At 40.8% G+C, this 23,253-nt stretch overlaps 1 long non-coding RNA gene across 3 annotated transcripts in view; it reads left to right on the top strand.

The window, feature by feature from the left end:
* Positions 1-4,730: 4,730 nt before the first annotated feature.
* The window catches only part of LOC127359230 (uncharacterized), an 80,889-nt gene continuing 62,366 nt past the window's right edge, over positions 4,731-23,253 (top strand). For 2 of the 3 annotated variants that reach the window (XR_007882621.1, XR_007882619.1), the window contains exon 1: positions 4,731-5,048. This is a non-coding gene — a long non-coding RNA (uncharacterized LOC127359230). Of the gene's footprint in view, positions 5,049-7,176; positions 7,686-23,253 lie in introns of all 3 variants that reach the window. The other variant, XR_007882620.1, reaches the window with a different exon arrangement.

Raw genomic sequence — 23,253 nt, 5'->3', positions numbered from 1 at the left:
CATAAATCTTTTTTTAAATGCCAAACATGTCCCTTGCCGTGAAGATATCTGTAATTTTACAGCATTTAGCTGCACTTTCCTTACAGGTGTTTTTCCTTTTAATGAGCTCCCTTTCAGCTCTACCAGCTCTCGTTCTCTCTTTCTGTGCTGCTGTCCATTTTTTCTCCTTACTGTGTGTCCTCTACACACTGATTGAACATTGCATGTGTGTGTGTGACCAATCACTATAATGACAGACATACTATCAAGTTAAAAGCAGGTGGGAGCTGACTGTCTACAGTTCTGAAGGGACTGTAGCTGCCCTGTGTTTTTTTCTTTTTGATTTACCCATTTCATTTAGGATTTTAATGCTAGCCTGATACTTACCAGGAATCCTCCAGGTGCAGTTCGGGTCCGCTTAATGTTCTGTTGTCCTTGCATCTCTGGTTAATATGCAAGCTATACTATTGATTCTTTAACTACATACATTTTAATTTCCAATATTGTACTTGCTTTGTGAGCTGTGAGCGAAGATAGAAAAAAGTAGTGGTATGTGTTGTTAAAACTGTTTTTAAATCATGGGTTAATAAAGGATCATTTCACCCTAACCATGGAGGTAAACAGAATTTGTTGCCCACAGGACTGGAAAATTGTAATGTTCCACAGTAATATTTCAGGAACAGTGTCTTTGTTACTCAAGGTAATCAAATGGAGTCTCTGGGAATAGTTTTTCTGTGGTAGAACATTAATTCCAAATAAAACTGATGGTAACGTCCGTGGATTATATCAGGGTGAAAGCAGAAATCTGAGGTGGATATCTCAAAAACAGTAAGTGTAGTAGCAAGTGAGAATGTTGTTTTGTAAGTTGGGTGAACCTCTAAATAAATGTGAAATGTGTGTCATTTCTAATCTGGGAAATAGTAATAGTACAATATACAATCACCCTATTTGTTTTCAACAAACACAACTGTACTTTTTATTTTATGCAAAGCACAATGCATATTTTTCAGTGGCAGCCTTATTAGCGTCACATTCCTGTCACCTTGCAAAGATATTATTTACATTGTGTGTATGTGTGCAATTTCCCTCAGTATATCCATGATATAAATATATATAGAAGGAATATGTGATTTTTATTGGAGGTGGGATGTGTCTCTGGCTGGTGATAAGAGCCGCGGCTCTACCTGTGGCCTCCTGTCACGGCTCTGCGCTGATATCAGCCGGGATGAAGGTGACTGAGGATGACAGGCAGCCAAATGCCTTTTCACCTGCAGCTGATTTCTGAACGCAAACGGCCCGGTTTAGACAAATGGGAACGGGACGCAGCAATTACGTTGCGGCTGACCTTCAGCTTGTGCATGCGACGGCGCCCTGTGATGGAGCTGTCACACGCTTCACGCTTGGCCCCTTTTACCTTATTACAGTCTCACTGTTTCCACCTTTATAACTAGAGCCCAAAGACAAAATATTTGCTTTGATACTCAGTTAAGTGTTACGAATCAGAAGCTTCCTCATTTAGTGGATTGTTTTTTTTCTTCTGAAAATGGATACTTCATGACACTCTTTGCTTCATGATTTTTCAGTTGCGTTCATCTATTACGGGGAGACAGGCTCTTTGTCACTCAGGGCTTCCTTGGAAAATTACTGGGAAAATTTCCTAGACAGACAAGGGAAAATGCAGCTAATAAATTCTGCATGTAATGATTAAATTTAAATACAGGGGTCAAGAGCTCTCATTATTTGCACTAAAATATTAAAATACTGTTAATATTTTATGCGGCCACATATGCGGCACTGAATTAATTTCAAAAGAAAAATGTTTGCATAGAATGAAGTGCTTTTGGGGCCAAGCATGTAAGTGAGAAACTTTTATCCCAGAGCTGAATTTTTAATTTGCCCGTGCAGAGCCTTGTTGCGTCCCCGGTTGCTCCCACGTGCCTCTGTGTCAGTGTGACTCATTGAATCATGGGCGAAACAACGAGTGGTGTTACCACATTAGTTCTCAGCTGAATACCCCTACACAGACTGATTTTTATATTATTACGCTACACTGGGTTCAGATCAGGTCTTTTGGTGTTCATGAGTATATTTATGTATATAATGCAATCACGGCAAGTGGAAATCAATGTTTCATAGAAATGTGTGTTCCTCTCATCTCTCTAACAGAGAGATTTAGGCTATATAACACGGCAATGATCAAGTTAAGTTCAGGAGGTGATGAAATTAAAGTCCAAAAGAAAATGTTATTCTCACTTGTGTCAGGAAATATAAACTGTTATGATACTGCAACTATTATGTACATTTTTCCATATTTTAAAGGTCCAGTGTGTAGGATTTACTGGCATCTAGAGGTTTAGTTGCAGGTCGCTTCCCCCTCCCCTTCCAAGCACTAAGGAGAAAGTATGGTGGCCATAAAATGCATTAAAAATGTGAATGCCACGATCTAGAGCAAGTGTTTGGTTTGTCCCCTGGGCTTCTGCAGAAAGGTCACAAAAACGTAACGATTCCTATATTTCGGTGATTATACACTAATGAAAACATACCTATGAACATTATATTCAATTTCTGACCATAGAGCCTCCTAAATGTTACACACTGGACCTTTAAAAAGACTCTAATCTTTTCAGGACATACTGTATTCACTGCTAGTTTGCCTGGTTTGCTAGCCACGCCTCCACTCCAAAAAGGAAGCTAATGTCAGGGCTGATGAACTATGGATGGTACATTTGGTGAAAAGAAATACAGAAATGTTAACAAACTCTTGGCGAAATGTCTTTAGAGCCACCATCACTGGTAGTTACATTTAAATAAAATCCAACGTTAACACAATTGCAATGGATTCAGATCATTTAAAAGAGGCTATACCAGTCCGAAAGAAGCTAGTAGTAATTACAATAGTAGCTATTAACTAGTTGGCTCGCTGACTTCGTGGCGAGCAGTGGGGGTAACTATCTACCAGGTTGGAATGATAGGAGATTTTCCCGTTCTTCCCATCCTGCCGACATTGTGTGGTTGTAGCAGCATTCCCTGCCTACTCAGTGCTGCGTTTGTTACACAGTGTACAACGAGGGGGTCTAACCAGCGTTAACGGTCCAGTTAATGACAGATAAAAGGTGACCCCAGCACTCTCAAAGCACGACATGAAGTAATGGATTCAAGTACTGAAAACACCAATGGTACTAAGCGATGTCTGACTGTGTGGGCCCCTCTGTGTGGAATTGAGGAGATGTTGCACATCTACACAGTACAGAAATTCTCACCAGAACACTAATCTAGTGGCGTTATTGCAGCAGGAAAATAAATGAAACTTACAATTCTTAATTGTAAATAATTCTTAAATAAAAATGTTTTATTTGATTTTAACTTTAAAGTTCATTCCAGGGACCAGATTCCCAGTTTCCCCATCACATCAGACGAACATGACTGGCTGACAGTCAGCGTCTAATAGACTAATATATCAGTCTTAAACTGTTAATTACTATATAATTACCTCTTGATACACTCAATCACTCTTGCGGATCAATTACACAGAAGACAGATGAACTCCACGTGTCTCTAATGGCGCAACAGATCGGCTTCCCATCAGCACACCGGAGAGATTCTGGAAATAAAATCCAATTCTGCTGTGCTTCTGTTCGCCTCTTGCATACATTGGTAAGACAAGTCACGCATGGATAGCAGTGGGACGAGTCCTTTCTCCAGCCTGATTAGTTCTGCTCCAGAAATGTGGAGAGTGACAAGCTAATCGCAGCCGTGGCGGCGGTGAACGGAGGCCTCTGAAGGACTGGAGGGACAGATCGATGATCTGCGGGCTTGGCGACAGCAGGAGATGCGCAGCTTCATCCAATACAGCATGGAGTATGGCAGACGCACAGTATGGAGGACAGGTTGTCAGTTTGGACGTTTGAACCTGCTTCTGTATCCAATGACATGATCAAGATGTAACAGTTTTATTTAACTCCTTCATTGTTACACAACAGTGATGCTTTATGCTATCCAGGTGTTATTTTTTATCAAACATTGCATGAAAAAGGTCAAAGTTGCACCAGGAAACTTGGCTTTTTGTGCCACTCATCCACAAAGTCCAACATATTGAGAAAATGTTCTAAGGGCCTGTCCTCACGAATACGTTTTTCTCGATTTCGGATAAATACTTTATCGTATTGGCCTCGCGTCCAGACAGATACGGTGTTTTCGGGGTAAAAAGCTGAATTGTAATCACCCAATACAGAGAATTCACAATGTGAAAAAGCTGATTCTGCTGCAGTTATTACTATAACTTTTTATTATTATTATTATTATTATATACAAATATTTTATTATATTATATGAAAAAAGTTCTTTCTCCTTTTATTTTCTGGTGTCCTACACAAATGACTGGTGCAGAGGAGGAAGATGTTGTGTAACATGGTTAGGGGAACAGTAGCCATTGCATTGAATGATGTAACTCCTGTCTGACTTTAACTAAAACAAGTCTGCAAAACCATAGGTCAGATAAGAATAGTTAGCTCTAAAATCAAGGTGTAGTCTGCAGCTGTAATGTTATTAACCTATATATCATGATTGAGTGATTGTGAACTAACTCTAAATATTAAGCCATATTAAGACACGCTGTATTATTAACAGCTTTTACTGTAAATTTGATTAAAAAAAAGTTTTCCCACAGTTTTCATTTTATTTCAATCTCAAGATAGTGAAACAGCGCCCCTCTGGGTTTTAATAGCTTTGTGGTCAAACCTGGTACTGCAGTCTTACGTTCGACGTCAAAGAGAAGTCAGGTGAAGATGATTAAAAAATCAATCACAAAAATGGTCGCTGTCACGGCTGTGTGGATGTACGGGACTGTGGAAAGAAATGTCGTGGTGACTTGTGAAGCAAGTTAGTTGTACTGTAGCCTCACAACGAACAGTAGAAAGTTAACAACAAACTTTTCATCAAACAACCAGGAGAGCTAGCTTGTTTCCAGTCAGCTAACTGTTCTACCAACAGACGCTCAGTGGGACATTACAGACTATCACATGGATATGGACCACTTCCCCTCCGTGAAAGAAAGGAGAATGGATTTAAAGGTAATTCAGACACCCCCTCCCTCCCTCTGTCTGTCTGTCTCTTTGCTTGCTGGTGTCTTTCCTGATGATTAAATGTCTCATTGTGGCTGTCAGTGAGTATTTAACTCCTTGCTGCGCAGTTGTTGATGCTATGGAGGTTGTACAATGTGCTGTGCTTTATTTGCCTGTAACGTTACAGCTGTTGTGTTGTTGCTGATATCTACAGACACAGCCAACAGGGACAGAGCCTGGAGAGCTTTGACTAATGACTAATTAGGACTTTCCTCCATTCTGTGCTTCCTAGTTGTTCAGTCACCTGTTGATTTGTGTGAGCCTGTGCAGGTCAGCTCGGCTTGGGCTTTGTCATCCTTGATTTGTTTTTGTGCTGTGTAATGAGTCATTAGCTTCAAATAAGCTTGTGTAAGTCAGGTATTTGATACACGTGTTGATGATGTGAATTTAACCTCTAAGTGTGAATGCATTTACAGTTTAGTATTCAGTATTGATCTGCTCCTCTAAGCTTTGAAGCTTGTCACAGAAACACCTGGAAATTGATTAAAATGACAGAATATCCTGGAAATGATCTGTGTTTTCCTGGAAGGTTCAGTTGTTTTTTAGCCACTCAGATCTCCTACCTCTCCTACATGCACAGCGATGTTAGTTGTATTCCTATTTCATCTCCTAGACAGTGAAAGTGTTTGTTGCACGTACAATTAACATTTCCATGAGCACTTTTCAGGTAAATAGAATAGATTCTACTTCATTTGAACTGTTGTTCGTATGGGCTGTGGCCAAATTAATGTTAGAAGAAAACTAGTAAATTGCTCTCAATTTGCCAGAGACTCAGTGGAGAGATCAGTGAGACGCCAAGCACCCCACAAAAGTGTCCCATTAACACTGAACACCCACCTGTAATGAACCGGAGACACTTCATTATGAACCCTGCATCATTAAAAACGGGAGGAATAAAACTTGGGTTAAATGTGTCAATACTAGGTTTACTGGTAAATTATATGACAAGCAAGTGCTGCCCTGTTTTGATTGAAGAAAAACTCCTGGAAACTGATTTCTTAAAAAGAGTGGCAGCCTGATATATAGTTGTATGCTAATAAAAGACATGTGTAGGTCATGTGTCTACAATAATGCATTGTACAATCTGCCATGTTAAGGTTTACCAATTGACTGGTAGAACAATAGTGTGAATCTGGATTTGTTTGTTTGTTCTATAACACACTGTCCTATTTACTTAGTTTTAGGGATCATCTAAATGAGCCAGCACTGAAAACACAAACTAATTTTACAAGTATATATAACAAACTCTAAAACAATGAGAACAAATATACTTGACGGTTATTGTTTTTGATCACCGTTGTCAAACTTTATTTTCATGTACTCTGTTATATGTGTTTGACCAAACAGAATACAGTCACTGTTATATCTGTTGTTATAGTGACCTCTGTTTTGCCAGACCTCTTAAATATGTAAAAAAAACCCATCTAGTTTTAGAATACAAGACGTAGTGCATATTTTATACACAAACCAAAATGTAAACACAACAATTTACCATTAACATATGTGCCGGAATAATTCTTGGCGAGGACCAGTATCTTCCTGGAGTTTCTGCTGGTTGCTCGGCAGCTGGTCCCGATCAAGGAATTCCAATCGCTGGTGGTTAGTTTGGTAAAATGAAGGCTAAAAGAGTAGAAGAAGAAGAGTATGCGTGAGAGCCTTTTCGACTCAATGCAAGGCTCTGTCTATTTCCTGGAAGCAGTTGGCACCAGTGCATCAAATGCATCTAACAGGTTATACTGAGGAAAATAACAGACTAACTTGTGGAGCCTGGCTGTGTGCGTGCTTTGTGTACTTGGAGTCTTTATATTGTGATCAATTTTGACTGTTTTCTGAGTGTTTAATTACTTTTAGACTAGTCAGCTAGTCTAAATTTTAATTTTCGTTTAATCGACTGCCAGATTAGTCGCCAAGAACATCCCTAGTGTAGACATGGTAGAGTAAATGCCAAATTATTGGTAGAACAAAAGTAGGGTTTTTTTTGCCAGCATTATCTGGTGTGATCCTATTTAAAAGTCTGGGCAGGCTACCCGATTTCCCAAACATGAAAATAAATGTGACACACATTCATTTTCCCCAGTATTACACGTCAGCTCATACCTTGGCTGTGACTGACAGCGTATGAAGGGAAGACTAATAAGATGCTGAAGGTGCTGCAGGACTGCTGCTGCTGCTGCTGCTTGTGGACGTGCGCAGTAACAACTGTTTACTCGCATCCAAGACGTAATTCCTGATCTAAAGCAGAGCCACGCTTTATGTAAGGTGCTACTTTGTCCTTCCCTCCCCGTCCTGCTTCAGATGAATTTTCCACGCTCAGTCATTTCTACACTAAACACTTTCTCGTCTCTTGTCAGGACGGATTTAGACAATGTCCCTCCACTATATTCATTTCTCTCTAATCGTCTTTCCTCACCTGTCCTTGTATTACCTGTCCCCTACCCATCCCTCCCTCCCTCCCTCCCTCCCTCTCTCTCTCTCTCGGCTGAGTGACTCGTTGAGATGGACGTAATGAGACAGGTCCATGCAGGGAGGGAGATGGAGGCAGTGCCATGAAGGAGTGCAGCCGTAAACAAGGTGAAAAATAATCAGGTGAGGGTGGACTGCGGCTCTCTGAGGGCCCGCTGCAGCCACGGGTGCAGCAGCCAGCACAGCCACGCAACAATACATCACTTTCTCCTTTAGAAATGACTTTTTTACCTTCAGTCAGCTCTCATTAGCTCCCTCACAGTTCAGCTTTTTTTTTTTTTTTTTTTTTTTGTTTATTTGGTTTTATGCCTGTCTTGATTTAGCACTGACTCACCTTATTACTTGTTTGCTCTCGGGCGATTTGATTATTCCTATAAATCATTTCTTACATCTCAGTCTGTGACCTTTGCAAGTGCAAGTGTAAATTGCAGTCAGAGTTTAAGATGGCAAATTATCGTTTCCAACTGTCTTTTTCTTCTTTTCTGCTTGTTTATGGTACTGCTGAAAATGCATTAAAGTTAATGAAATTCATCATATAAGGTATATTCCATCGTTGGTCTCATCTGGATCTCGGATTTCTCTCTCTGTTTAAAAACGATGTAATCAAATTGTTTTTATAAACCCAAAATGTTTAAAAGAATGTGTTTTCAGTCTTGTTAGAGACCTGGGAAATGTCCTTGTTATGGTGAACCAGCTCGTTTACACATCCATCCGACATGGAGAAACATTAGCATTCATTTGAAGCGGTTTATCTGGACACCAGACAAATGTAAGCCATATATATCTCTCTTTAATATATTCACTGTCCTTTTTTAATAATAATGATAACAAGAAACTTTGTTTCTATAGCACAGTTCATGTATAAAATGTAACACAAAGTAGTTAACATAAAAGCAAGAATGACATTTACAGTACAAAACAATAAAACAAGCATCAATACAAATTAAATTAAAAAGACAAAATAAGATATGAGATAAAATAGTTTCTGGTCTCCACCAACTCCTGTTAATATAGGTTAATATCTCTTTAGCTGCTAAATGCTCCACCATGTTCACCAGCTAGTTGCTAATGTTGTCTTTCTGCTGTTTGGTGCTCAGCAGGTTGTGTACTGTGTGTTTTTGTTTTTGTTTGTGCTGAAAACAGCTGCCTGCTGAAAATGGAAACATCCCTGATGAGAGCAATGAGACTGAACCACAACAGTTCAGTTGAGAGAACTCACTTTGAGATTAAAAAAAAGCTAAAAATCTCTGTAAACTCCTTTTTTATGTTCCATATAGTTATTTGACCCATTGTTCAAGCAAAAATATGGATTAGAGCAGCTTTAATAATACGCACAGCTCGCTGCCATTTTACTGAAAATCATAATGTACTCATGTGAATCTAAAGGCTAAATAAAAGTACCTGAACTGGGATCAGATTTATTATATATGTCCAACCTGAGAGGATTACATATAGTGGGACAGACCAGAGAAATCCAGAACAGGAAGTCCCGGTGTGTCACTTCCTTGTGTTGGAGGGCAGTGGTGGTCTTACCAGGCTGTGGTTCATATCAGACCATGTGATACAACTGGGAGGCGGGCAGATACAGCCCTCAACTGCACTGACGGATGACCTGCCCTAATAGCCCCCCAAAGGCAATTAAAAGTGGCTGTGGCTGGTGGGCAGCCTTTCAACTAGTAAACCCACGGAAATGTTAAACTTCAGAAATGTCTCCCAGAGGCGCCGTTTCTTCCGCAGTGTGGCAGACTGTGAAGGTGGGGAGCTGTGTACAAAGAGGCCGAAGGATCCTCTGATAAGCCGCGAAGGCGTTAAGTTTAACTTCAGAGCATTTGTCCTCATTTAAATTATCATAGCTTTTATTCAAGTGATCTGAAAAAAGATCCAAGAGGACTTTGATGTAAAACTAATAGGAACAAAGTTTCATAGCAAACTTAGTGGGAACAAACTGTCTTGTTAAACGTTCCCATTACAATGTGTTAAATTAGACCTACACTATGGCGCTGACATGGCGCTACATCACTGGCTACTGAAGAAACATGGCGGGCTCAATAGAGGAGAACGCGCTCCCTTTACAAGTAAAAATAAAAAGGTAACGAAAACACAATAATTTGTATTTTCTACCTATGAATCATGAATATTATATTCCATTTCTCTTTTTTTTAAAGATATTTTGCAGCTTTTCATGCCCTTATTTGATAGGAGAGGTCAAGATAGACAGACAGGAAAGGGGGCAGGTTGGAATCAAACCGCTGCTGTAAGGACTCATGGGGCACCACTCTACCAGTTGAGCTACAATTCTCCCCTTCTGCCAATAGAGCCTCCTACATGTTACCCAGGGGACCTTTTAACTTTCTTAGCGTCGTCCAAGAGTCCTCTGTAGGTTTTGTAGAAGCAGTGGTGATTTGCAGTGACCACCACCAGCAGCCAGTTGAGCCCATTATAACAGTGTATGGATCAAATGTTGTTCATGGTCGATCGCATTGTACCGCATTATTTGAAACTTATTTAGAGCCGAGCATGTATGTGTGTATTAGCCTGTCTAAGTGAATATTTGGTATTGATTCTGCTTTGCAGTTGTATGATCATGCGTCCATATGGTGCTGAGGTGGCTGTTTTCACTTGTAACTGCCTGACCTAAATATTGTATTGTGATGCGACAGCCTTTGTGCAGTTTATAAGCTTTATATAAGCTTTATACTGTATTTACAGTGTATGTATACTAGAGGTGTGAATTGTCACTGATCTTTCGATTACGATTATCATGTCAACGATTTGATTCGATTCTTAGATGCATCACGATGCATCAAATAAATTTTTCTATAAAAGCCATATAGGATATTTGACTTGACGGAATGCATTAAGATACTGTATAGTTCAATATAATACAGTTTTCTATATTACTTCATATGGTTGTTTTCATGCAAAAATACAAGTAGTAAGATAAAAACAATCTTTTTTATTTAACAGTCTGAACACAGCAGACAGCACACACACACACACACACACACACACACACACACACACACACACACACACGTCTCCCGATCGTGTCATTGGAAAGAGGGACAGTATTCAGTGTCTCAGCACTTTTCTCACCTATAATTGTGACCATGTCCAATGCTGCCGGAGTATTAGCTCCTCTGCTATTGTGTGATGGTTTTTTTGCACCTTGCGATGTGGCGGTGTTTGTACGAGGCTAACGGTGCGTTTTTATTTACTGATGTCGCGCTCACTAAATGACCGCCCTGTTGGCGATACTCATCGAGTATCCGGTGAAAAAAGTCCAGTGGCTTATTGACATAACTGGGGTGTAAGGTCTCCAGGTGCCATCTTAATTTGTTTGGTTTCATGCTGTCCGCTGCCAGAGTTTTTAAACATAAAACACACACAGGTCTTTCCTCATTTCCGACCGTATTCACAGTAAACCTAAAGGCTGTGTAGGCTTTGTCGTATTTCCTGCTCTTATTAAGTTTATGCCGGTTACCGTCACTGGCTGTTCTTGCCTCTGACGCCTCCTCCGTTTTTCTTTTTACTCCTGTCAGAAACTTCTCCATCTCTCCTCCCCCGTCAGTCCCCCCTGCCTGTCGTGCCCCACTATTTGAGAAGTACTGGTCTAGATGAAACGGCCAAACGGGTTAGGCTACTGAGAATGTTATTTTTCATTTGAATGTTTATGCCGCGGCCGGAAAATTAACGAGCGACATCATTGCGTTATAATCGATTATGGCCGGCCACTGCATTGATGCAGCATCGTCCATGTCTGCATCGTGATGCATCGATTATTTGATTAATTTCAACACCTCTAATGTATACTGATATGTTTCTAGCAATCCCCCCACAGAGGAAATTTGGCACCTTTTTGGCGCAAACAAGCTAATAATAAAAGGGGCAACTCTTGTGTTCTACTAATCTTAAAATATCCCTTTACTCTTTTGATTAGTTTTAGCTGCATTCCTTCAGTTTGATTACACTCATAAATCATTTATTTGTTTAGAAAAGCTGTGGCTTGTTGTTGCATTAGCTACAGTTAAGTTGTTAAGCTAACCCTGGTACATTTACTTTGTTTTTCAAAATGTCAGATTTGATTAATGTTTACTGGCCCTTATAAACAGCAAAATATAAAATATCACACTTACATTTCATTTGACAGGTGAGCCCTCTGTGTTGCTTGTTTTGCACTTTGATCACACTTAATCTAATGTGTGTTTCAGAGACTGTAAGCCATGTGAGGAGTTTTGCCGAAGAATCCCATGGGAATGTGAAGTTTATTGCATTAAAGTGTTACAATTTCTTTAGAAACTTTTAGTCATCAAATGTTTATTTCACCAAACAGCAGTCAGGACAACACTCCTTTGAATTGTTGCATAAATTATCAACACAGAAATAGAGTGAAATCAAAGGATGCAACCTGCATTCATCTTATTTGAAATGAATCATTTTCCACTTGAGTTCCGTGTCTTTTCGCTGAGATCACTCACGACACTATATTTGCCTTTTTGGTGATCACTGTGTCGGATAAGGCAATTTTAGAGTCATAGTTGCTGCGACTTGGCCGGCAGACTAGACATCAGACTTTGAGCCATCATAGCTTCCACCTGACAGCAGCAACAACAGATGTTTTCACATGTAAATACAGTTTTATGGATCAACAAGAACAGAGAACTATTAATTGTCACTCAGTGGTGAAGGTGGGTGTTTTGCACAGTAGGCCTACCCCGTAAATGCTGATAACTTGAATCATCAGTCGAGAAACCCCTGAGCCTAACCACATGTCAGTTGAGTCACTGCACTTTTTTTGAAGCTGTGTCTTTGTACACGGAGCAAAGCAGGATAACAGCATGGCAGCACGTACACTTCTACAACTTTTTAAACTGAGTCATGCACTGCGTAACTACAAAACTAACTGTGATGAAAACAGAGCACAGACTTGTTTGTGGTCGCTGCTCCAATGTCCTCCGCTCCGGTGCTGAACACCAGGGAAGTCGGCTTAGCTACTTTTTTCCACCCCTGTCCAGTGTGATCAACACATCAGCGGACAGTGCTGTCAGCAGCCACGCAGGAGAGACGCTCCTCAGTTCAGCTCACTATGATTGTATTACTGAATTATGAGCAGAATGCACAGTTTGTGCTTTATTTCTTTGACTGCTTAAACATGATGATGATCAAAGGCACAGTGTGTGTTAAAAAACTAAAAACTACAACTAAAAATGACCTGAAAGGAAATACAGCTTTGCAAGGAAAAAATGCTCCCAATGGGTTAATGTAATGACATAGACTACATTGTAGAAGCTGTCACACTCAATGAGTGATGGCAAAAAGTCTTTTTGTCAGGACTTTGTGAGGCGTCCCATACGTTCACACTGCAGACACAAGTGACCCAAACCTGATTTTTAAATATTCTTTTTAATGTATATGTTTTTTTCATGACGGTGTTAACAGCACAAATCACATGAACTCTGATCTTTGCTATTTCTAATTTGGGCCACTTTTATATGTAGTCTAAATGAGATTCAGGTCAGATTTTTGTGCAGTGTTACCTCAGTCTAAACAGTCTTATCAAAATATGTGTGACTTTTGACATGATTGACATTTGTCATGTGGGTAACTTCAGGACTGTGACCTGTTCACACTGGACTCTGATATGGGCCATATTTAAAAAAATTGTAAACAGCCAAACAAAAAAAATCTGATCTGAGGAATAAATTGAGCAGAATTGAGCACTATGGCAGGATAAGATACAGATCAGATACAGGCAGGATAAACCAATCATTTGTCGTGGCCAGTGCTCATTTTACTTTCTGATTCCCATCATCCCTATTGGGCTGATATTGTGTGCTCTGAATTTGGCAGTTTGGTGATTATGAATTATCATTAACATTAGCTTATCTGCTGCTTTTTCATCTGTACTGTAAGTGCGTTAGTCCAGTATGTCAAAGACATATAATCGTGTAAATTTATGTCACAATGTTCAAATGTTTAAAAAGTTATAAGAGCTCTTGAAAAGTAAAAAAAATAGGATTTTGGAGGTCTAGGTTAAGTGAAAACTACTAAAGTTTAATAAGCAGTGATCAGTGACTCAGCTTCTAGTTGCATTTGAGGACTAACTCTCAGAAAGGGTATGTATCAATCATGGCGAATGTCAATTGTAGGTGACTCTTAAAAGATTCATATTTATTTTTACATTTTACTGCATTTTCTGCAATGTTATAAGATCTACATTAAGCTTCTGGTCTCAGTTTCCTTCCTGTAAGAGGAAATTGAGTAATGTGGTCGGCTTTGATCTGTACCACGCTGCTGTACAACACTCCTGTGTAAACAATAAAGGTAAGCCCAACCAATCGCAGCGTTCGGCTCGTCCCACTGCTACACTGCTGTTTTTCTCCCAGCTCATGCTATAATCAAGGTTGCAGAGGCTGCATTGATCCAGTCATCCAGTTCTGCTGTAAAACCATTTATTAAAACATCAAATACTTCGCCCTGGTGGATGTGTGCCCAGTGATTACCTTTGCAAATCAATTAAGCCACCGAGTAATTGATTGGATACGAGTCCGCGGTTCCAGGATCTCGTGTTTTTGGAGCGAGTGAAGGTCAGCGCGTTTGTACTAGCTTTACTTCAGATTCCTCTCTTTCTGTTGAAGGAAGTACAGTTAACACGAGTGGTTGAATCAATAGAGAATGGATTGGATTTATGTTTTGGGGTCTCTCTGTGGGTAAAGGAATAGATTGGTAGGTTGTAATCAGTAATCACACTTTCACAGAACATTTCTGCACAGTAAGATTACAATCTCTGTTTTCTGACTGCATGAAACATGTCTTTCACTATCAAAGTGAAATATTTACACAGAGATTGAGGCATTATGATAAAAAAAAACAATTTTAGTGGAGGAAAACACACGAAAATCCAAATCTTGTGCAACTATCACAGGTTCCACTGCAATATGTGATTTTTATTTGATTTCTCTGGTTGTAGAAATAAGTTTGACTGATGCACAGAATATAATTCATTCATTCATTCAATAAAAATATTTATGAGCCATAGTAATTCATGCGCTAGGCTTTATTTTTCAAATACTGATGGGAGTTTGTGGTCAGTGGCCTCTCTCAAGCTGGGAACAAATGAAGGCAGACGGTCAATGAGCCTCCTTCATCCTCTACCATCTGAATCGGAAAGTAAAAGCACCAGAGATCTCAGACAACCTGTTTTACAATAGCTGAATTCCCTGCTGCATGAAGATGTGGACGTCAATGCAATTAAAGCCAGTTCATCCCCACAACACCGTCATCAGTTTCATTAAAAACAGGTAGCAGTTGGAGCTGCGGTTGAACGTGTGAACTCGGCTCCACATTAGTGGCCGTATCCTCCAAGGCCTTTGGCATTATACTAGAAGAGGCAGGTTTTCCAAGAAGGCAATTATTCATTAAATTAGTGTGGAAATGAGGTTCTGGTGGTTGTGTACTGATGAATTACAGTGGCCAGTAATTTGCACGGTAATTAAAGATTTGAGCTCCTCGCTGCGCCGTAAGCATAAATCACATTTGCAAAGATGTCGGCCAGAATCTGTGAAGCACTCCACCTCGTTACGGCCAAACTCTCTGTGATAAAGGTTGAAGTTCAAACTGTGTTCAAACTCAAAGACTTTTCTACAAGCCACCAAGATTTACAGCATTAGGATTCTCTGCAGTACAATTAAAGTTTACCAAAGTGAATCATCCACCATCAAATGAAACAAAGAAGAACTCACTCTGAATATGTTTTCACACACTAATAATTGACCAAACTAAAATAACAGTCATTACTGAAATTGCCGTGTCAATAGGGATGGCTAACGAGGGCCAGCAGGGCCGGACTGGAATAATAATTCAGGCCGGGAATGTAACGTCAGTCTGTTCACCATAGATCACCTATACTGTAACTGTCTCATTTTTACTGTTTTGCCAGTAACACATCAGTTAGATTTATTACTAAACACAAAAACTGCTTCATCAAACATCAGAAACAGACAAGTGTCTTCAGTTTTAAGAGTAAGTCAATTGCACTTCCGTAATTAAGGCTGTTTGTTTTGCACCTGGCATTTCATTCACTTCCACCTGGCAGAAAAGATTGTTTCCATGTACACACCTCCTGCTTTCCTACATGGCTGATTAAGTGCTGATGACGTTTGTTATTTTTTTCAAAGACAGAATCAACTGGATAAAGTGGCATTGTGACGTGCTCCGGGCAGCCCAACTCATGTTTGTTTGTCTTTTTAAACACTAATGATGTCCATTGCTCGTGAACATATCTGTCATTTGCAGCAGAATTTTCCCAGGCTTTCATCCTTTAATGCACTCCCCTCTCAGCTCCACCTTTTCTCTTTCTCTCCCTCTCTCTTTCTTCTGCGCTGTCTATTTTTTCCCCTCACTCCTCGGCCATGTGCACTCCCACACTGACTCAACATCGTGTTGACAGGCAAAGATCATCAGGTTAAAAGCAGTCGGGGTGGCGGACTGACCGTGTTTGCTTTGATTTTCCCATTTCATGTTGCATTCTGGCCCGACACTGTGGCCAATGAGTGGGCCCGGCCACAGGGAATCCCCCCAGTGCTCCTGATGGCCAGCCTGGGCCTTAGGACCAGCCCAAATTGGTAGTTGCTGGGCAGTCTGTGCTGATATGGCAACCCCATTCATTCATTTATTTAACATTTGTCCGCAAATGATGAAGTGTCCATTAGCACTATGCGACTACATTGTGGTCGTGTTATATGGGACAGGTTAAAATGCTCAGAAAAAGGCTAACGGTGTAAAACTGTGAATGAAACCAAAGCTAACGCTACATGCATGTGTGTAACAGTTATGTGTAATACTACCAGGATAATAACTAATGGGACATTATGGTATGTAATTGAGGTATTTGGGATTTTTTGAGAAAAGTAGCTGCTGCTCCACTGTCAGTGCAGCCAGTCCACTGGTGAGTGGTTCTGATGCTTAGGATTAAAGGAATAGTTTGACATTTTTTATTAAATATGCTTGTTCACTTTTTATATGAGAAGACACTAGTATTATTTAAGAGTTAATTATGGAGCTGGAGCCAGGATGTCATTAACTTGGGTTAGCATAAAGCCTAGAAGCAGGGGGAAATGGTCAGTAAGAAAATACTGAAAAATATTGTATCTTGATATTTTGTGGTATTGTATCGCTTCTCAAAAACACTGTATTGATTTTTGTAGTTGAACCCCTAACTGCTAGATAGCAGTGTGGTAAATGTAAACTGAGGGCTATGTTGGATGTTACATGAACCCACACACAGGTTACCAGCTGTAACTCTATCTTGGCGACCAGTGGCCAGGTGCATTGACTTCCTGGAGTCTTGTTGCCTCTGTTAGGTTGCCAAGTAACCAACAAAGACTCCAACCAAGCAACTCTCTACTCTTAAATGTATGCCCTTCTTCCCTAAATCTAATTTTGAACAAGTAACTACCTGTGCACATATACTCAGTCTCTACTCTCCACACCAGAGCCTCCCTCTGAAGGAGAAGGCTTGTTGTTTGTCCTGCATGCCGCCAGTCACCGGTCTAAATCACACCCAGTAGTTCTCACTCCCCCTCTGTGAATAACAATTAAAAAGAGTATGTCACCATCAGTCTTTAAAAACCAGGGCCTGTTCTATACATCTTAGTCCCACTAAAATAATGGAAGAGTATTGAAAAGAGTGCTAATAAGTATCAGTACCAGTAGTAGTACACACATGGATTAAATCCTAATCATGTCAATGTCTGCATTATCCTTAAAAGGTGAAGTCTTTTTCTATTTTTAATAACAGTAACAGTACAGGCGCTAGACAAATAATCTGGGTGTTTAATTTACAAAGCTAACCACGTGGCTCTGTGCTGTGGAGGGGCGATTGCAAGACTATTACTTAATTTCAATAAAAAGTGATTCATTAGAAAAAGCACACTTTAAACTGTGCAGTGTTCAAACACTGTAAACAAATGATTGCCTCAAGCAGGTTACTGCTAGTGATCAGGATATACAGTATGTGTGCATGTAAATGTACACAGTGTTGCACCAAAGAAAAATGCAGCTAAACCGTGGTTTTTATCCCAAGCTGATTTATTTTTCTATTCTTAAGAGAATTCTCACTGGCATTGGTGCGGATGGTCGCTGTCTCTAGAGGACTTTGTGTATACCTGTCTTTGCATTATTCGAGTAATGATGTGTTTGCTGCTCAATATAAACTGGGGTATGAATAGACAAGAGGATCCTGGGATATATGAAAGCTGAAGCGAAGACACCGTGTAGAAATAAAATGATGTCCAGTACTCACTAAAAATATAGCCAAAGCAGTTCTTGAACCAACGAAAGGCGACATGTAAAGTACAATGAGCTCCGTCCAACTTTCCCTGCTTAATGAACTTACATCCTGTGAGATTAGCGTCAACTTTTTTTTATATTTTCCTTTGCACAAAGTTAATTTCCACAGTCTCTGTCAAACAACGTTTTTTAGTGCTTGTCATTGTTTAATTAAGAGGAGGTATGCTACACAAGAGCACGCACACTCTGGCTGGATGAAGGAACTCCTCCGCTGGGACTTCATTCGGTTTGAGAGACTCGCGTGGGTGGAAGAGAGGAGATATGCTTGCCAGAGAAACGTACAGTACTCCAACAACACACTGAACGCCCCGAGGGAGTTAAGGCAAAGAATTCCTCCTGGATTTTCTCTTTCAGTCTCTTGCTCTCTCGCTTTCTTGCTCCCTCCCTGTCTCTCCCCTTCTCATTTGGTTGTGGTAATTCATCATGGAATATCAAAACCATTCAAAGCTCCAGCGCAGAAATGAAGGCTTTGGAGCCCGTGTATAATTGGATTCCGTGAGGTGCCACCATCCCCATTGAACCGTCGTGACTCCCTGTCCCTAACAGTGGCAGTATGTATGATAAAGAGACAAGAAAACCCCAGGAGACACGGAGATCATGACGACTGCGAGAGGACAGAGAAGCCGTGGCGCCTCCAGAACATTCATGAAATTACAAGCTTTTGATTTGCTCTCGTCCTTTTCATCTGTTTTGGGAACATGCATTCACATGGCATCCTTTTGAACGCACACCACAGGAGATTGTAGAGTCAGAAGGGGCTCTGAAGGCAGAAAAGCCGATGGGGCCCTTCTGACCGACTTGCATGATATTTTCCAGACCTGTAAATAAAGTAAGTAATTATACTTAACGATGCTAATAACAAGCAAGAGAAACATTTTCTCCCTGGACATCTGGGTCATAGAGAATATCCTCCTGAAAAACGGGGCACAGTTGTTTCAGCAAATTCCCAAAAAACGACTTTCAAGCCCAAAGGAGTGAGTCGTTTTTATGGCGCTGCAAACTCCAGTAAGGGGGAGGGTTGAGGTGGCTGGATCATAGTTATATAATAGAACAGGAGACTCGGCCTCGATTCCAGATTTGCCCAGTGGCCACTCACGGTATTGCAGCAGAAAATTCCCCTGTGGCTTAAAAAGCATTTTCCCCATAGACTGCCATCATAAGAGACATTGTTGACAGGACACCTCAAACTACAAATAAAATAAATTATGACTCTTTCTGTTATTAATGTTTGATCCATTTGTAAATCTGAAGTCATTACAATGTAAAGTCTATGGGCTGAGAGGGAACTGGTGTGCTGGTGAGCAGAACTATACAACCAGGAAGTTCCAAGCAGTCATTGGAAAACTGTTACACTGTTCATTTCATTTGAAGGAGCGTTAAAATAGGACAGGCAACCAGTCCTGTACCGTTCTTAAAGTATTTCCATATGGCCCATTTGCACAGAATCATGTCACTCTGAAGAGAGCAACTTGAAGTACTCCACAGTTACATTTTGTACCAAACAGCATCTATTAGCTAGCAGTACACTAACAAGGCACATATCTAACATTATATAAGCAGCAAGTAAAGTGGAGTTAGAATCAGCCATGCACTTTATTTACTGGATTTTTAGGATTGCTGCCTATAATAAGCCAGAGCTTAATAAATTAAAGGTGTTATTATTAGTTTAAAGAGGAGGAAAGGAGCGCCGCATGGCTCTGATGTCTGTTCCAGCAGGTGCTGTTTAATTAGGCAGGTGAAGGTATACAAAACAGAAATCCAGGAAATCTTACGTAATGTCAAGTAGTGCAAATAACCACGCCGTCTGTGGATGAATTAATGTAATGAATGCATTTTTCGAGCATGGGTAATAAAACAGACCAGTGTTGTATTCCATTTCTGCCAATAGATCCTCTTAAATGTCACACACTGTACCTTTTTAAAGGCTGCTTTGAAGTACCTGACTGTTTTTATGTAAGTGTTAGACTGCTGCTGTCTGCTTCTACTTTTAACCACAATAAAGACAGCGTTGGAGCTCAGAGCTTCTTGAGCCTCTGTGACTGCAAAGCGCCAACAGCTCCGAACGCCATCTGTGACTTTGGCCAGACAGTTCCTGTTGCCTGGCACAATCACACAGATCACACACTCAGCACCGCTGCACAGACACTTCCAGTCGAGATCCGACAGTCATCTCCAGCCAACAATGGGCTCCGTTCCTTCCTCCCTCCAAAATGCTGAGGAGGGGAAGACCGAGCATGCCTTCTGGTTTTAACTGAGAGCGCTGCTGAGATGAGAGAGGCTCTCAATTTACCGTGGCATCTGCTCCCTCAGACGGCATTATCCAGCTTCCGCCTGCAAGCCAATAAAGCAATCCTTTCTTTTTATTCTTGTGGAAAGGTCCAGGAAGTTTGGATACCCCAGCATCAATCATTAAGACCTGTAAGATAAACTGTATCTTATAGCTGTGTGATTACTAATAAGACAAGACATGATATTACAATGCTGGAATACAGCATCTGGTTAAGGAACATACATTATTATTAACAAAGGTGCAATAAAGGATTACTGCTGCTTGTAGCATACTTAGTATAGTAACTTAGTAAGAGCCTACAGCCATGCTAGCAGCTCTGTGCAGCTGTTCATAGGCACAGCAGCAAGGCCTCAGTCTTGGTACATGTCATTACTTTGGTCATAAACTAAAGTATCGGACAAATGAAAGGTTTTATCTGATCAGTTCTACCTGAAGGGAACATGAATGTCTGCACCAAATTTCAAGGCAGCCCAGACAACGATGAAATATTCAGTGTATTAAAGTGGTGGACCGACTGACTGATTAGCGGCCCTAGAGCTTTGCTGCTAACATAATCAAACATAGCAAATATATAGATCAGCCCTAAATGTGTTTAACTATCAAATAATTTCATGAATGAAAGCTACCACTTTTTTACCACAAAAATTTGTTCATATTACCACTAATATGGGAAAGGGTTTTTTTTTTTTTTTTTTTTCCATCCTCCATCATCCATCTAGCATGTCAAGGTCTCCTGGGTCCCTTCCAGTTTACCTATAATTTGAATTCACAGGCACTAATTGGTTTTCCCAAAAATAAGCTGTGATGGTTTGTGCGTCAGAGTAGTCGTGTACTTTGGTCAGGGATCTGAACACAGCTCCCCAGGCTGCCTGCAATTGAGTACAGATCCAAAACATGAAGAGAAAAAAAAGAGTAACTGGAGAATTCTTAAATTTTTCATGTGTTCAGTCTTCATTATCATAGCTTGGACATATCCCGGAAAGCTTGGCAGTGGAAATATGGAACCATGAAGGGCAGTGTTGTGGTTAAGTTTGGTTATCTGCCTTCAGCTGAGGTGTGTGTGTGTGTGTGTGTGTGTGTGTGTGTGTGTGTGTGTGTGTGTGTGTGTGTGTGTGTGTGTGTGTGTGTGTGTGTGTGTGTGTGTGTGTGTGTGTGTGTGTGTGTGTGTGTGTGTGTGTGTGTGTGTGTGTGTGTGTCATTTGGCTGATACTTACAGGTGCTTACCATACAGCGCTCTGAAAGAGAGAGCCGGCGCGCCGCGGAAATGAGCGACCATTAATGTATCACAGTGGCAGCCTGGTGTCCACTTCAGCTCTGTTGCCCGCCAAGGTTTTCTGTGTGCAAAACAAACAGGCTGTCTGCTGGAGAGAGGGGATCAGTGCTAGAGAGCTGTGCCTCTAATAAATCCCATGGCTTCACGCACTTATGAATAGACTACGAACAAAGGGTTAGTAAGTGGGGGGTCGGGATTTACTGTCATTCCCCCATATGTTGATTCGAGCAGCAGGGGACATATTCATTAGCAACCCTGTTATCCAACTCCTCAAACACTGGTAATGAGATGCTGCCGTGTTATACAGTATAACTAATAGCAAACATGGGGTTCACTGGAGTGCGTATTCATGCTGACACAGGTGCAGCTTTTCAAATGAAATTGTGACATGTGTAGTTGCATGTTCTCTGGACCTTTGTGGACCAGATACATAGAAACCTCCTAGATCCTAGAAGCACAAAAAACACATTCCCTTCACCTGCGCTGCTGCAACTCCACCCCAGGGGAAACACTGGGATTCAGTCTCACCAAGTCAGACCAGCTTGCTTATTTTGGGGTGCACCGGTAGCTCACCAGATAGAGCACGTAGCGCATATGAAGGCTGAGTGCTTACGGCAGTGGCCCCCAGGCCCTTTGCTACGTGTTCTCTCCCCTCTCTCTCTCTCTCTTTCACTATCACTATTCAAATCAAGCAAATTCTTATTTTGCTGTCAAGGCTCAACAGGAATTTACTTTGTTTCTGGACCTTGTCGGCACACCCAGAATCAGTCATCATCAGTCAGACCCAGGTAGAGCCATGGACCAGAATAAAGGTTCAGTGAAACAAAAACATGAATATTATAATTGAGCTGTTTTGTTAGAATGATTCTTAATAGATGTCTTCCAGACTAAATGTAGGATAAGTGAGTCAGGTCTACGTTTCTGTTGGGCTACTGTAATGTGTAACATCTGTGAGGCTCTATTGGCAGAAATTGAATATATAAAATGCATAACTATGTTTTCATTAGTGTATATCACCCGATAATGAGAATGTTTTCGTTACCTTAGAATAAACCGTGTTTATCTACAGACACCATGGGTCGCCTTCCATGGAGGCCGCCATGTTGAACTGCTATGTTTCTACAGTAGCCCAGAACGGACAAACCAAACACTGCCTCTAGCTAGGGTTGCCGTAGTTCCTCCCTCATGGTTGGAAACGGAGGCCAATGCCACGTTCAGGAATATTACATTCACAGCGTTCATGGCTGAACCTTCATGACTGCGAAACTCAGATTTTCTTTTAAGCTCCAATATAACCAGCATGGTGCTTTATAATACAGAATTGCCTTGCACTGTCCATTCACAGCATTTTTAACCCTCACACAACCTACTCTGCATTCATACAACTGTTGAGTTGTCTTGGTAACATGAATGCTTGCAAGTCAATAAACATGGGAACCTTTCCCACCTTGAGGCATTCGCTCCAGCAGCGACTTTACTGTGTTGGGCCTGCTCTTGACACTTCTCCGCCATGAAATAAAGTCGAATAGGAGAAGAAAACACTGTACATGTTAGACTCTACACTGCATTTGACTCAGTATTATCTTTAGAATTACCTCTTCAGTGCACGCTCTCAACGCTTCCAATAAAGCAGGTTGCTGTTACCGAAATGTTCCTGTGTTAGCCAAAACAAATTAGTTTTCATGTGGCCAGTTGTTATTAGTGCACTATATCTCAGTGTACTGCAGCCTTCCTGTTCTACCTCTGCAGGTAGTTAATTGCAGTCAACTGCATTCCCA

Source organism: Dicentrarchus labrax, unplaced genomic scaffold (assembly GCF_905237075.1).
Source record: "Dicentrarchus labrax unplaced genomic scaffold, dlabrax2021, whole genome shotgun sequence".
In the NCBI taxonomy this organism is placed as follows: Eukaryota; Metazoa; Chordata; class Actinopteri; family Moronidae; genus Dicentrarchus; species Dicentrarchus labrax.
This window is presented reverse-complemented; position numbering and strand designations above follow the sequence as displayed.